This window comes from Medicago sativa, chromosome 4 (genome assembly GCF_051527215.1).
Source record: "Medicago sativa cultivar Bolivia chromosome 4, Bolivia_mono, whole genome shotgun sequence".
Taxonomy (NCBI): Eukaryota; Viridiplantae; Streptophyta; class Magnoliopsida; order Fabales; family Fabaceae; genus Medicago; species Medicago sativa.
In genome coordinates, this window is record NC_140752.1 from 65,001,860 (window position 1) to 65,019,286 (window position 17,427).

The 17,427-nt window shown below is 32.9% G+C and overlaps 1 long non-coding RNA gene across 1 annotated transcript; it reads right to left on the reverse strand.

Moving 5' to 3' along the window:
* Positions 1 to 7,813: 7,813 nt before the first annotated feature.
* LOC146930767 (uncharacterized) lies at positions 7,814 to 13,963 on the reverse strand. The gene is made up of 3 exons (XR_015006469.1): positions 13,836 to 13,963; positions 13,572 to 13,667; positions 7,814 to 8,260 (listed from the first exon to the last, which is right to left on the reverse strand). It is a non-coding gene; the product is annotated as an uncharacterized LOC146930767 (long non-coding RNA).
* Between the last annotated feature and the right edge of the window lie 3,464 nt (positions 13,964 to 17,427).

Here is a 17,427-nt window from a genome sequence, read left to right on the forward strand (position 1 = left end):
CCTTCAAATAGAATATGAAGTAAATTGTTTTCAAAAGTATAACACACTTCAAGACTAATATCGAAATGTGTAGGTTTCGCCTCAGCGAAGTGCACTTTCTATACTAGTAAGTTGTGGTGCGGTAATTCTATTTACCGATTGTTATTTTTTGGATCTAACTTAACTAGATTATTTTAATAAGATTAAAATATATATATATTTACTTCAAATGAAATATTAAGTTTAATGCTTTCCAAAAGTTTAACACCCTTCAAAACTAATATCGAATATGTGGGTTTTGCCTCCGTGAAGCGCATATTCTATACTAGTAAGTTGCGGTGCGGTAATCCAATTTACCCAAGTGTTATTCTTTTGGGTTTAACTTAACTAAATTAATTTTAATAGGATTAAAATAAATTTAGAAGCAATGTTTGGGAACATCTATATGATAGATTAGAGTAAGGAGTTATTCACTCAAATGATTTGAAAGTTGTATGAGATACAATTGGAAGGAGTTCCTACCTAAATAACTGAGTTTTGAGTACAGCCCCCGTTGACTTAATGCAAGGTGAAATATGGATTTCAACCCACTAGAAAATTTTCCAATGAGATTTTCCGATTCAAATGTTGAAGGTCATTTGTTTTGAGTAAAATAGTGGGAGCATATTTAATTAAAGACCTAATTAATTATGTTTTTAAATCATGATACATTTATTTTATTTATTTTCTGTATATAGAATTTCTTCGGCATGTACATTTTTATTATACTGTTAAATATTCTTATGAAGAACAAAATCTTCAGAAAGGAGTTTCTGAATGGGTACAAAATTAAGAATTGTTCTTAAGAATAAGAAAAATTGTATAATTTCGAGCAACCATTTCCTAGCAACTTTCTATATCTAAATTCGAAAAGAATGCTTGTCAGAAGCATCAGGTCGATTGAGTGGATATAAGATATCTCATAGTGGTAACGACAATGGATAATGATATGATCATTAACCTCAATGTTATAACTGCAAGATAAGATAAAAAGTTTCAACCTATCATGTAGATGGAAACGAATAAGAATAAAATTCAAACTTTGTTTCTCTACCTTGGAAGGTTGAACATGGTTGCTAAATAAGGAAGCAATTATTTCAAAAGTTGAAAAACAAAATTGCTCGTAGTTTTGAAAGAGTCAAAATAAGAAAGAAGTAAGACTTCTTATTTACCCATAGAGTTATATAAAGTTAAATTTCTACTTCTGCATCATAAGTATATGATACTTGATGATTAATCTTATATTTGTTGAAATATATAGTTTTAAAGAAGTAGAACATTAACTATAAGTGAAGCCCACCTACGTCTAGAATGGAACAAATAGTTTCATTGACTATAAGAGCTTATGCTTGGACTTAAACTTAACTTGATATGGAACCAAATAATTGTTATTAAATTCCATATAATATAGGAGCATTATGTCCTAAATCTTGTATTGACAAGAGAAGGATTGTGTAGTTGAATAAATGACAAATGTTGTCCTACTATCCAAATAATGTTTTCTATACAAGTGTGCTAATCAAGTAATGGATTTGAGTTTCATGATCTTGATAAGCTGGTCTATAACTTATGAGAAAAGGATCAAATGATATCATAACCTTTCGTATATCATAGGCAACACTGTTTAGTACAAACAAGTGAGATTCACATTTCCAAAATCCATGGATATGGACTATTGGACTCATTTGATTTTATATCATTTGAAGGATGTGAGTCCCACCGTTTAAAATAGATTAGTATACCGGTCACCAACAAAGGTGAAAGGGCACGTAATTTATTTGAGTTTATATACATATGAGATGTATATGGAGAACTAAACATATTTTCTAGATATTGTTTCTATTACTTCATCTAACATTACTAAATCATTTAGTAGATAAGAAAAGTGTATTTGACACGATTCAAGAAAACTTTGAAATTGTTCAAAGATTTTAACGATGAAGTAAAAGGAATAAGTTTGAAAAGTATAAAGACTATACGAGTTAGTCGTGTTGGTAAATGCTTGATTAATGAGTATAATGATTATTTATATCGTTTCATGTTTGACATGACTCGATCTAAAATAGTTTGATTATAACTCAATGACTCTTGAAATTAAATAAATTACAGTTATTCTTCACCCACAACAAGTTCCAATTGAGTAATCATAAAGGCACCATATTAGATATGGAGGTAAGAGTACCTATTTTTGACTTTATGATAATTTGAGGTTATATGGTTTACTAGATGAACTAAACTTTAAATTAAATGAATGTATACTTGTGGAGGTTCCCTTAGGAAACTAGAGGATACTATTTCTACATCTTCTTCCTTGTCAAAAGTTGTTTGTCACTAGAACTGGAGTATTCCTTCTCAAGGAGTATAGCTCTGCAAGAGCTAGTGGGAGTGATGTAGAACTTGAATTAAGTCAAGTACCACAAAATACATGTCTAAGAATGGAACATGAACTGATTCAACAAAGGGTTGTTTGTAAATCGCTAGTTCGAGTAGCACAAGATCGAGATGAGTCTGATATGTCATATCACTAGGATGAGAAACATGATTTTGTCATGACTCAACAAGGTGATATGATGCTCATGGAAGATGAGTACCTGACTTACTAGAAGGTCTTAAATGATCTAATTTTGAGAAGTGGCTAGATGCCATGGGATCTTATAAAGAATCCATGTACACAAACCATATATGGATATTGGTTATATCATCTAAATGAGTATGACTCATAAGATGAATGTGAGTTTCTTATAGAAAACTGACATGGATGGTATTATGAATACCTTTAAGATGTGATTGATTGTAGAAGGTTTCATGCAACTCATGATGCAAATCATGACGAAACTATTACATCATCGCAATACTTAAATCTAACGATCCCAATTGTCATTTTTGTATAATACGAATTCTAGGAGATGGATAACGACGTTGCATTCTTTAATTAGAATGACCTTATATATGCTTTTGACATATATATAGGGTTTCGTTAATCCAAAGGATGCTAGAAAGGTACATGTATTACAAAATTCATTTATGAATTAGAGAAAACTTCTCAAAGTTGAATTGTTTATTTTATTAACGAAGTTTTATGAAAACTTTGATTAGTAATGAAATCTTGTGCATACAAGGAGATTAGTGGGAGCATTGATATTAGTTTCGTGGAGTATGTGGATGACATACTAGTTACCAAAACAATTTATCTACACATGTAAGACATGGTTAGAAAATTATTTTAAATATGTACCAAAATTGATTATAGTGTTTGACACTAGAATACCATCAAGAAGATCCTTGGATGTCTTAAAGGACTATGAATTGTTTCTTGAACACAGATGAAAGAAACATTGTAAATAAGTTACAATGATATTGAATTTCATATTGGTGTACAATATATCCAGATTGTAATTTGGAATAAATGTTATGCTAGGAGATCAACTATGAAATTTGTAAAAGTACAAGCTTCAGATAATTGTTATTTCTATTACAGATGTCAAATATATATGATTTGGATTGCTTAGTTCATAACTGAGGGAAAAACAGGTGTTTCTTGCGTTGCGGATTCCATTGATTTCGTCTGAGATGAAATTGGTTTAAATCTTCCGAGCAATGAAAACTTGATCCCACCAATGATCCAAATGTATACTCTGACACTTCAATTTCTTTTCGATAGAAAATCAAAAGTGTAAATTGAAAGTAGTGTAGCCTACCAACATAGGAAAGAGTTCCTTATCTACTAGAATAGTATCATGCCCAGAGTGTGCTTGATGCTAACACTTGACCAATAGATATTGAGTTAATATTTGATTGGCTTTTAGTGCTAGTGGGAGATTGTTGGAGTAAGCCCTAATAGCCAATCTATGTTGATTGGGTTTGGCTTTGTATCATGATATTAATATAAGTATATATTGTGAATATATAATAATAAGGCATTTCTTTATTGATTTTGTTCTGTTTCAAAATAATAAAGTCCCTAGAATAGTTAGTCCGTTTAATGGAACATTAAGTATAACTTAATTGTGAGACCTTGTTAAACATAAGGAATCTATTCTTAAAGTATTCGTAGTCAAGCTTTATTGAGAAGTGGGATATCATTAAAGCATAGAGACTATTATGTGGGTAGACTGATGATCACATCTCACAAATCATGGATAAAGAGTTATCAAGTCTTCACATAGATATAAATATTAGGAGTAATATTTATATTGGATTGACCCGTCATGAGAATACTACATAGTAAAAGTTATGAAAAGTGTCATAAGATATTCTCATAGTGATAGTGGTGTATTCCACCCTTCGACCTGAAACCACTATGTACCCTAGATGTTGGAGTCGAGTGCATTGTCACCATTCAAACGTTGTCCGTAACAGGATGACTATAAAGTTGGTTGATGGGTACTCCATGAATCATGCTGAGGGACATGAGTGACCTAGATGGAATTTTCCCCTCCTACATAACAGGAGAAATGTCTACTGGCCCAATATTGAACTAGACAAGGATGACACGGTCTATGCCTTGTGTTCAATATAGACATGAGGGCAAAAGGGTAATTATACACATGATCATTATCACAGAAAGGTTTCGTCAGATCACATGACATTCTCGTCACTTGGGTAGCAGTGATGTGTTGCTAGATACCGCTCACTGTTTATAATATTAAATATGTGATTTAATATTATTGTCAACGTTACGAGAACCTATAGGGTCACACACAAAGGACAGACAGATGAGAGAAATAAATAAGTAAGACTTATTAGTAATTAAATAATTAAATATGACTTTATTATTTAATTTACGAAAAAAATAGAGAAACGTGGTCCACCGTAAGGTACAGTGTACTTAAGTTTTGTCTTGCTGATCACACAAGTGATTCTATAAATAGAACCCTTGTGGTGAATCATTACTAACCTTTTGTGAGTGCTTAACCTAATTCACAAAAGTTGTGAAACCCTATCCGCCGTTCTCTAAACCTTGTTCTTTCTGAATCTCCGTTGGAATTGGCTAGCACCGGTCATCGGAGAAGTTCTGTTTGTGTGGACTGAGTAGAGGCATTGCTGCTTTGCTTTGCTCGTGATCAGAGATATTTCTTCTACAAAGGTTTTGCGCTTCAAGAGGTAAACACATGAATCCTTAAAGTGTTTAAGCATGTGTTCTGTTTGATTTGTGATTAATGATTTAATCAAGATCCATTTCAATGGGATTTGTTCCGCTAAGAGGATTATAAATTTTTGAAAAACCTCTCTTAAAATCCCTTCAGTTACTCGCCACCAACTCGCCATGGCGAGCTGACAGCACCAAAGTGTGCTGTTGGCTCGTTTCGGGCAATTTTTGGCAGTTTCGCGTGAGGTTTTTCCCTGTGATATTTTTATAAGATTAAACCCCTCAAACCAAGGTCCTATTTTGATAATCTTTAGCAAAGTTTTCTTGAGAAAGTGGCAAGTATTTGGCATAGCCAGCAAAGCATGGCGATCGAGAGATATTATGTTATGAATCGGGTAGCAAGGCAATCATTCAGGAAGGGAATGAAAGTAGAACCTTGACATAGCTTGTCAAGAACTAGAATTGTTAGAAAGAAGTAGAATGCTATGCATTAGTGATATGTTTGATAAGATGCGAGGTAATAAAGATTATTATCTTCGCATAGAAGCAAAGTACCATACGAGCATAGCAAGACGTGAATCGATTGATATCTATTCACAAAGTAGGTTAAGCGAGCATATAAGTTTACCTCTAGTGGGATCATTTAAGAATCCGAGGTAAACGAGATAGTATGAATAGGTTTAACCTTCATACATGCATAAGACTAAGATTTTAATAAGAGTGTCATGTCTCTTGTAATCCTTCCAAGGTTGGATTCAAGGGGTTCCCCAAGGGGAATGGTTAAGCTGAAAGGGAGCCGCATGTCACTAAGTTAAGGTGCCGTGTCTTTTGTATTCCTTCCAAGGTTGGATATGAAAGGTTCTCCAAGGGGAACGGGGTAATCCGTAAGGGACCCGCACGTCACTAAGGGAGTCCGGTGCGCTCTTGCTAAGCCTTTCACCGGTAGTAAGGGATCAACTTCCGGGATTACTCCACCCGGGACTAATCCGTAAAATGAACTCAGATAATGTTGTTTGTTACACACTAACATAATCAATGAAGCTGACTATGCATATTTATTATATATGTATATGTGTGTTATAGAGCCTTGACGTAGATCGTCAAGAACAAGTAGAGACTTGGCGTAGATCGTCAAGAAGTAGTAAGATAGCAAGAATCACTTTTGTGATAAGAGATGATATGTTGTAGATACAACATATTAAGCAAGTAGAAGAAGGTAAAGAAAGATATGCCGGTGATGATCTTAGGTTTCCCTTAATTGTCTGGTTTAGAATCGTGTCATGATAGAAGTATATGAGAGCCTTGATGCATAGAGCGTATCTTGGGATTGCGATTTTAGTTTCCCCTTGATTGCCATGACACGTATAAGAAGTGAAGCCTATAACAAGTTAAGGATATTATGACGGCCCTAGCAAGCACAGCCGTCTAAGTAAGCAAGTCCCCACACACGTATAATCAACCGGCAGGTTGTATTGTAGACACGTGGTGACCGTAGGTTTCCCCCGAGGTTACCTATAGCCTAGGATTAGGTGGAACTCACTGAGACATTATGTCTCATCCCAATCCTTATTTTTTTTTCTTCAGATAATCAGGTTGGATAGCAAGCTAGTAGCCGAATGGATGATTCAACAAGTGATCGTTCGTACCCGCAGCAAGATGTTATGGATATTCAAGGACGTATTCTTTATACTTAGTAAAGTTGTGTTGTGATTTTATTGTACGAAAGCATAGTGTTGTAAATATATTCATTCGAAGTTTTATTGTTGTAAATTTTTAATGTATCCAGTACTAAACTAACGCACATGCTAGACTTTCTAGATACGTCTAGTATGGGTGTTACAGTTATGATAGTGCTGTGACCAGATCTGAAATGGTGACGTGTGGTTGTGTTGTGATCGGCGATGGGAAAAACAGTCGTGGTGAAGAAGAGAATGGGTGATGATGGTGGCAGCGGCGGCAGTGGTAGTGGGTCGGTGAAAGAAGAGAGGGTGAAGGAAGAGAGAAGAGAGGGTGAGAGACAAAGTTGGTGAGTGTGTGTGGGAGTCACATCGCCATGTGTCACTTTTATGTGTGGAGGTTAAAGAGGAGTCTATAAGCACAAAAATAAAAACAACTTTTTTGGAAAAAATGTCTAAGTTGCCTGACACTTGTCATACGGGTGTCGAACACCACTATCCATAGAGTGTCGAAGCAAAGAAAATAGTATATATTTTTGGTATAAACTATACCTTTACATCCTTGTAAGAGGACACTAAGAGAAATGATATTTCTACAACCATATTGGTACAATTTTTGTACAACTTTCTCTCTAATACTCACATTAACTTCTTATTCTTTCTCTCTCTATTATTTTTTACTAATAAGAAGAGAGAAAAACAAGGTTGTCCCAAAAGTTGTTCCAAAATACTTGTTCAAATATCATTACTCGGACACTAAAATGTACATATTGTTGAGAAATTACAATAAAATGTACATATTGACAATAACATAATAGACATGTATCATAACTATCTAATGGAAAAAATTTCTATTACAACTAATGTGGCAACTAAACTAAAATTATTAAATTACCCAAAAAGCTGGAAGATTTTTTGTTTTTTTTTAATAAGAGTAACATAATCTAAATTAAATATAATTGAAAATGGTAATAATATTTGTTTACACCAATAATAACTTTTCCCGTAGAATAAAATATCACAACATATCCATAGATAACAACTCAATTTCATAATTCGAAATAAAATATTTTGGCTTCTTAGAGCCTTACATTTTTCTTATAATAAAATAAATAAATACTAGACAACATCGGCCCTAATGTCATAGTATCACACCTTACAATTCGTTTTAAACATAAACAACAAGCAAAGTATAATTTGGACCACCAAATACATTGCTCCAACTTACACCACCTCAATATAAGCCATTGAAATATTATAAATTTATTCTAACGGTCTGGATCTTAAGATGAAAAAGCTGTTACAGGATGTTATTTTAGTGGTGTATGTTGGGACCTTTTATTTGATGGTGTAAACTAAATGGCACCTAAACAACAATCAAACAAACATTCAAGAACAATATAACATGACTTAGAGAATAATCCTCCACTTTACTCTCATGAATGAACATCTCAATACTACTTGTAGCGAGGAGGCTCTGTATACAACATATAAAAGAGAGAAACACAGAGAAAATAAGGTGTTAGATATGTTATATGTGACTTAAAGTTGTACAAAAATAAAAATGCATAGAAACAAACATAAATATACTTTATAATTCCATACCATTTAAGATTTACATATTAAACTATAAGATCTATATTAGTATGACATTTTCTTGTGCCTAGATTGAATTTCCCATCTTAAAAGTATGCCCTAACAACAATGAACCATCAAGAGTTATTGACATTTCCACACTAAAGAGTAATCACCTCCTAAACTAGATTGACAAACCCCACACACTATCCAATTCATTTAATATGTTTACTTGCATGTCAAAATCCTTATATATCATGCATGTTTCACAACATAAAATCCATATATAAAAATTATTAATATTATCCATGCCTCTCACAAGCTAGGTAACTCATGAAAAAAAAAATATCATCACAACACCATCCTTGCCTTTCTTGACACAAGTCGCCCGTCTTAATAATATTTATCACAAAAATATACACAAAACAAACATTCTGAAAATCAACCTTGTAATTAGTTAAAACACGAATTTAATTCTTAAACTAACAAATTATATTCTAATCCCCATTAAAATATGAAACGAAAATGATAACTTGTGCTCTTAGGGTACAAGATAAGAATCTTAAAATAAAATTAAACAATAAATATTGCATTGAAAAGATAAGTTTTTAGGCTTTTAAGGTTATGAATGCACTATTTTCAAGGTTAAATTTCTTTATTTAGTTTCTTATCTTGTACCCTTAGGACACAAGTTAACAAGACCCAATATAAAATACATATTCTAGGGATTTCGTTATTGGGATTTCCTAGGGATTTTCTAACCTATTGATTGAGTTATGACACAACGGATGATCTACGGATTTTCTAACCTATTGATTGAGTTTTTTGTTAATTTTCTTTAACCATAATTACCTTAAGTTTCGTTATTGATTGATACCCTTGAGTTTTCCATAGTTTATTCTGCTATTGTTTTTTGACTCCTTCTTTTATATATATATATATATATATATATATCTTGTTAATGAAAACAATGTTATTAAAGAACTATGTATATATATATATATACCAACGGTTCATGGAAACTTTGGTATGTAAAGAGAGAATATTTCATATTTGAAGTCTATGTTATTGTTATACCCTAATTTTGGACCTAAAAATACTAGTCAATCTTTCCTTTCTTGCATTATAAGTCATTTGAACTGTCTCTGATCAATTGCATCTTTCTCTGCATTTTATTTCAATATTATTTGCAAAATTTACATGCAAGGGTATTTTAGTCATTTCCTATGTCAAATTTCTCTCAGTCTTTCAAAATTTTGTTTGAGTCCTTTCAAATAAGTTTGAATAAGTCTTTGTTTCAGTCTATGTCAAAATCCAGTTCAAGAATTGCATTTGAGATCATTTTGAGTCAGTTTTGCCCCTAGGGGCATTTTAGTCTTTTCATGTGTTAAAGCTCTGTTTAAACCCTTAAAATTGTCTCTGAGTCTTTCAAGTTGGTTTAAATAAACTTTTGTCTCAGTTCTCTGTTAAAAATCATTTTAAAGTTGCATCTGAGTCATTTTTAGTCGTTTTAGCCCCAGGGGCATTTTGGTCATTTCACACGAAACTTCGGCAGAGAGAGGTTACTTTAAAGTACCTCATTTAGGCCATTGGTTCATTTTAGTCCGTTTTGTCAATTTTAGACGTTCCACTTTACGTTTAGTCAAATTACCATTTTTTATTCCAATTTTATTTTTAGTTTTTTCTTTTTTTTCTAAGTCCTAAAATTTCCAATAATGGCATTTCAGTCCCTTTTAGTCTTTTTTAGTATTTTTGCAGATTGGTCCTTTGTTTGTCATATTTTGCAGAAAAATCCCAAAGTCAAAGCAGTTACAAGGCGGTCAAAGTTTGTTACAAGCTATGCCACGTGGCAGTCAGCCATTGGTCCAGGGTGCACAAGTGTCAGCTATAAATTCCAGTCATCACAGGCCAAGTCACCAATCACTATTCATTCTGTTACAACTCAGCAGAAACATCTTTCACTTTTCTCTCTCTCCATTCCACAGATCAAACACCACAAAAATCACAAAAAATTCTCAAGAATATTCAAGAACACACTTGAATATTCATCCAACTACCATAACCAAATCATCATCATCAATCACACAAAGAAGCCAATCCAAGCTCACACAACATTACAGTGCAAATCCAAGGACGAATTCACGCAATACAACGCATGCATCAAGCAAAAAACGGATCCAAGCGCAATTAATCACAAGATTGCAACGAGTTTGCAAGGTTCTCAGAGATTCGGTACGAATCGTCATCATCGAACCTAATTCTCTGCAATCCGAGCTCAGATTCACCACTAAGGCAGCAAAAACTGAACGATCACAGAGGAGGCGAGAAGAAGAGAGATCGAAGTAAAAAGGAACCGGTTCGGTACAATCACAAGGAAAAGTTCAGTTCTGCGACAAAATCACAAATCCACGAACAGATCGAGGTAAAAGTTTCTCCTCTTTTCTCTTTCCCTTCCATTTCAAGTTTAAACCGAATCAAAAAATGTAGATCTACTCCGATTCTGACCTCTCCTCGGAAAATTAATCTCGAAATCATGTAGAGGAGGGAAAGAGCTTTAAAATCATGTAAGTAGGTTTTGAATCGAAGTAGTCTGCAGCTCCGACGCGGCGGCGCCACCGCCGGCCACCACGTCGGAGTGGGGAAGAAGATGATCGGAGAAGATGAGTCTGTTGCAGACTCTCTCTCTCTAGGTTTCCTTTAGAGAGAGAAATAGAGAGTGAAAATGGATTAAGAACCGGTTCGAAGCCTTATATAGGCCAATGAACCGGTTCGGACCTTGCTTGCTCCACCAACCCGGTCCAATTGCACTCTCAAGCCCAGTCTGCCTTGTCTTTACACGTTCTGTTACTCACACCCCCCTGTCCTGCATGTTTTTGCTGTTCTTTTGCTATTTGTACCCTTACCTGTCCAATTTCCTTCACAAAAATTCCTGAATCTTTTTTTATGTGTTCTTGATATTTTCCTTAACATTTTTGTGATATTTTTTTGTGCAAAAGCCTGTGAAAAACATTTGAAGCATTTTTTTCTCTTATTTTTGTTAGAATTAATAATTTTCTTGCACTTTTTAGTCCAAAAAACCTTTAAAAAATTCCTAAAAATTCATATAGGTTTCTTGATAGTTTTGTAGCATTTTGTGATAATTTTCACATGTTAAAATTGGTTAAAAAAGAAGGTGTTGATTTTCTTGCTATTTTTGTCATATTTTGTGCTAAAAATGAATAGAAATTTGTTTGATTTTAATTCCAATTGCTTGATGAATGTTGGTGACCTATACCACTTGATTTCATAGGGTTTTAGCTACTGTTTGTGTTTAATGTTGGTGCATAATTGTGAATCTTGGTAGGTTGCTTAGCTTACAAGTTACTTGTGTAAATAAATAATGCAAATATGCTTGAAGTTTGTTTTAAAATGCCAAGTAAATCATGTTGCCTTAATTCCCATTCCAAGACTTGACTCTAAACCTTTAAAATGTATTGGAATGTGAGAATTATAGGTCATATGGTTCTTGCATTCTATGAACAAATTTTAGCCATGTTTGCACTCATTTTCTATCCTTTATGTTCTAGTATTTCTCTTGCTTTATTTCCTTTGATATTGTCATGTGCTACTAACTCCTTTCATTTCATGTTTCATCATTTCATAAGCATCTCCATTTCATCCCATATTCATCTCTATTTCTTTCTTGCAACTTAATTTGTACCAAAGTTAGAATGTAAACACTTAGGAGTTTTGTAATATTTTTCCTTTATGCACTTTTAACTTTCTTGGCAAAGAGGCCATAGAATGTATCTAGGGAATGATGTAAAGGACAATGGACTCTAATGATGTACACCGACACAAGCACCGACACATGCACACACATCACTATAGTTAGAATATGCATGTTTAGATGTATGTCTAGGATTGTATGTTTAGATGAATGTTTAGGCTCTATACTTAGAAAAATCATTTTCCAAAAACTTGAACAAACTTCACTCAAACATTTTTCATAATAAACCTTGGGGTCAAAACCCCATTGAATTTTCCTTTTATTTTCTTAATCAAACTTCAATGAAAAATAATCAAACTTTGACTTCTTTTGCAAAATGACTAATCAAACCTCACAATTTCATAATCTCATGCCCTTGAGGCCTCTTTCTATTCTTCAAAATTCATTTTCAAACTTAAAATCAACCAACAAAAACAAAAACATTTTTTGGAAGAGAACTACGGTGGATTTGATCCCTTAAACGGGTACGTAGGCAAGGAACAAAATTCCTTCAATTCAACTAAAATAAAAATTCAAACACATTCTTCTCCCTCCAATTCTTCACTTAGAAAATTCTTAGGTTTAAATATCATCTTTCAAAATAGCATTTAAAAATAGAGCGCGCGCGTAGAAATTAAAGACGGTTCCTATAGGATACTATAGTCGTTATGGGTGCCTAACACCTTCCCGTAGCGAAAACAACTCCCGGACCTCGATTCTCAAGGGTTTTGCTTACTTTTTCCCTTCCCAAGAAAAAATAAGATATCACCGGTTTAAAAGGTTCAAACGTAATCAATGTTTGACACCCGAAAACCAAGATAAAACAGTTATGAATAATTTTTTTAATTTTTTATCATAATTCGATAAAACCTTGTTTTTGTATTTCTTTTGAATTACAAATTATTTAGACTTGTCCAGAGGGATTGTTCCCTTGTTTAGCTAATTAATTTGTTCAAGTGGAATCAATATTATTTCCTAACATTTATTTTTTTTTTGTTGAAGTATTTGAGTATGTGTTGTTGTTATAAAATCTGTCAATATGTCCATGCAACATTCTAAGGTGTTACAAAGGTGCACTACACATTTGGGACGAATAGAGTAAAAATATTTTCAATTAATATTCAGAGGATGACCTAAGTCTTACTACGGATGAAATAACTAATGCATCTAAATTTTAGTTTATAAATCTTCATAGTTTCGCTTAAAGAGAGATACATGTTCATTGTATTGTTGATAATATGACTAATCATTATAGAATTTAGTAACAGATGTGTGGTTGAATTTTCGTGTTTTACTTACTTCCATCCCGTTAAAAAAATATTTAACATGTTTCTAATGATATCAAAGGAATTTTTGAATCGGGGAAATATGTGTAAGTTTTAGACAAATTATAAGAGTAGCAGCAATATAACAATCAAATTAAAGAAAAAAAAAGTTTTAGATATAATAGATAAATAAATTTTACCTTCATATAAACTATAACAATAACCAATGTTGCAAATCAGAGGCTTTTTATTACCCGGATATAATTTTTCACAATCGACATCAGTAACACATTCTTCTGTAATAAAATAAGAATAATGAAAGATTACTAAAAATGTTTGAAAGATTATACATAAGATTAAAAAAATGAGAATGAGCTTACTTCCACCAGCTTCTACAATAAGCAATAAGGAAACACAAAATATCATAATATAAACAAACTTAATAATTTCAGCCATTTTTTCACCTTTGCGTATAACAAATGTATAATTGTATTAACAATTTATATAGTAAAAAAACCCTATGCAATGTATACATCTATTAAACTGTTTTAATAATTTTCAGACGAAAGAAATTCATAATTTAAATTAGAATAATTATTAGATATCACTAAAGTACATTTATGTATCATGTTTGTCCCTTTAGTTCATAGAATAAGCATTACATAAAAATGTTGCTTTTAAATATAATTAATTTTTTTAAAGGCCAAAATAAAATATATTACTAACCAAAACAAGTCATTCTAGCACAAGTTGTACTAGAAAAGTCTTAAAAAGAGTCACAAAATTACATACAATGAGAAACTAAAGCAACAAAGAAACAAGCTAAGTTACAACAAATAAGCAAGGAATAAGATTAAGCCTCCAAAACAGATAATCTAAACCAAAGTAACAAATTTTGATTTCAACCACCAAAAGGACAAGCTTAACTTTTTCACTTAAAGATTGCAAGTGATCCTTCAAATTAGGCTTAATTACATAAATGGTCCCTTAAATAATTATGAGATTTCATTTTAGTCCCCTTATTAATTTTCGTCTCATTTTGGTCCCATAAGTTACCTCCGTCAGTCAAATAAATCCATTCTGTTAAATTCTTTGAGAAAAACGTTAACATTCATCCCCTTCATCATCAAACCCAGAAAAATTCATCTTCTTCATCCCTAAACCCAGTAAAATTCATTATCTTCATCATGAAAATTAATCCAGAAAAATCCATGAAATCTTCTTTAGGAAAAAAAAACAGCAACATGAAATCTGAACAGCACTAAACTTCTCTCTCTAAAATTCTCTCTCCAGTATCGTTTTGTTCCTTGATCATAGAACTACTAATTCAAAGATTAAACATTTCCTTCAGGATTTTTTTTAGCAGCAAATTTCTGGATTTGGTAAAAAAAAAGTGCCAACTGGGCGAAGAACAACACGCATACAACAACAATATACGGCAAGCAGGTCAAATAGCCAAATAGCAACACCAAAAACAAAACAAAAAAACTACACCAGCAATCATCCAACGACCAAAAGAAAAGCAAAACATCATATAACTAAAACACACCAAACAACAAGAAACAACAGGCAAATCCGAACGCAAATCCTTCAGGATCACTTTTTCTTGAACAAGATCTTCTCAACAAATCTGAAGCCTAAAACCGCAAAATTCGCTCCTTAAATAACCAGACAAATGAATCCATTAACCTCTTCCGTCACCGTGAATCCACACTCGACGACGCGCTTAAGATCTCACTTCATGACATCGATAACCGCACCAAAGCTTCAGATCTCGCTACTTGATAAACATATCTCTGTCTTTAATTGGCATTGTGAGGAAAGGTAAGATTTTGCAAGAAGTCAAATTTTGTAATCAATGTATTGATTGTATGAAGTTTCCCAATTTAATGTATGGCTCGTATATGGTGGTTTGGGACTGTATTCGAAGGACATAAGGGGAAGTCAACTTTAGATAGTGTAGGATGTGTCTTAGATTAGAAACATGTATTTCCCTGTCATATTTACGATCAATGAAAAAGCAAGTAATTGAAGAGGCTTTTGTTGGATTTGATTGGATCCAATGTTTTGATTTTATTGATTTTTATGAAGTGATGAAGGAAATGTTTAATTTTTTTGAGTTTTTTCAATTTTTGATTTTTCTGGATTTTTATGATGAAGATAATGAATTTTTTTGGGTTTAGGGATAAAGAAGATGAATTTTTCTGGGTTTGATGATGAAGGGGATGAATGTAAACGTTTTTCTCAAAGAATTTAACAGACTGAATTTATTTGACTGATGGAGGTAACTTATGGGACCAAAATGAGACGAAAATTAATAAGGGGACTAAAATGAAATCTCATAATTATTTAAGGGACCATTTATGTAATTAAGCCTCCAAATTATGCTGAAAAATGCGCTTATTTCTCTCCTTTCAGTAACCCAAACCACATAAAGCCAAATAATATTAAGAGTCACTCAAATGCTTTTTGAATAACAACCTAATCCACCTAATTGAGTTAAATATTCAATAAAGTACCATGAATTGTTGTTGAGAACCCAAACCACCTTGAAACTAGAGACCAAATTTTGCCATAAAACCAAGCAAAAATATTAATTTTTAGCAAAACCACTTTTAACCAGAAAACATGATTATTTTCAGATAATCATTATCATCCACCACCTTCAACTTGTTATATGCGCTACTCATCGCATAATAATGGGAGGACTGAATCCTCGTTGTATGTTCTGTCTATAACCCATCTGGATCACTTTTCGACGTCTTAAGGTCACCACATTCAACTTTTCCTTTTCCCCACCCCTTTGTACCACCTTAGCTGTAGACCCCCCTCTCATTGAACCTCCGTCTGGCGAAAATGAATGTCATTGCAATTGTCGTAGATGGTTTCTATGGCCACCGCTCATATATATATATATCACTCATGTTTTCTTTCAAAACTTGCATTTGATGTAGTCTATGAAGCCAAGATACTTGATACGATATGGCCCCGATACATCAATAATACGGGAAAATTTCAAAATCCAAGATATGATACGGCTGACATACTTAAAAAAATATTTAAACTACAGATTAAACTACAAACTATGCACTAAAACTCAAAAAAAAAAAAAAGGCACAAAACCTAGTTCCACATATTGATCAAATAGACATAAAAAAAAAACAAAAAGGTACAACAATGAAATTACCTTCACATAAAAATCAACATCAACAACTTTCTCAAAACAACAAAATGAGACAAAACAAGGGTTAATATGTGTTTACCCCCCTGTAATATAGGTCATTTCCGGTTTTACCCCCTGTAAAATATTTTTTTTGGATTTCGTCCTCGTAATTTGAAGATTTTTGGTTTTGGACCTTCATGAGCTTTGACAGTACAAAATCAAAGATATGGCAGGGGGTAAACCGAAATTTGCTCAAATGAACAGGGGGTAAACCAAATTTTTTTCAAATTACAAGAGGGGTAAACCTAAATTTGCTCAAATTACAGGGGGTGAAATTTTCAATGAAGGTCTAACACCAAAATATTTTCAAATTTCAAGGATGAAATTCAAAAAAAATATTTTACAGGGGGGAAAACCGGAAATGACCTATATTACAGGGGGGTAAACACATATGTCATACTCCAATTTTTGACCCAAGATACACCGACACGTGTCCTTTGACTCCGATCAGTCTTTGCCTTTTCAGTGAAAATTTTGGCAGAGAGGTATTTTAAAATACCTCATATTTTGGTTCCGAGTCGGGCCCTCTTCTCTCAATTTTTAATTATTATTACTTCTAGTTATTTATTATTATTATTATTATTATTATTATTATTTATTATTTTATTTTATGTCCATAAAAGAAAATCCAATTTTGGGTCCAAAAATATCTAAATGGTCCGTAAAACTCAAACCAGCCTGTAAATGTTCCCTTCATCCCACACAAAGGCAGTTTTTGTCACTGCCTTCACCAACACAGTGTCTCAATCCTCTCTATAAATAGAACCACACCTACAACCAACAGAGGAGAGAAAAATTTTCCAGCAAAAAAAAAAAAAAGGAATTTTCGGTCT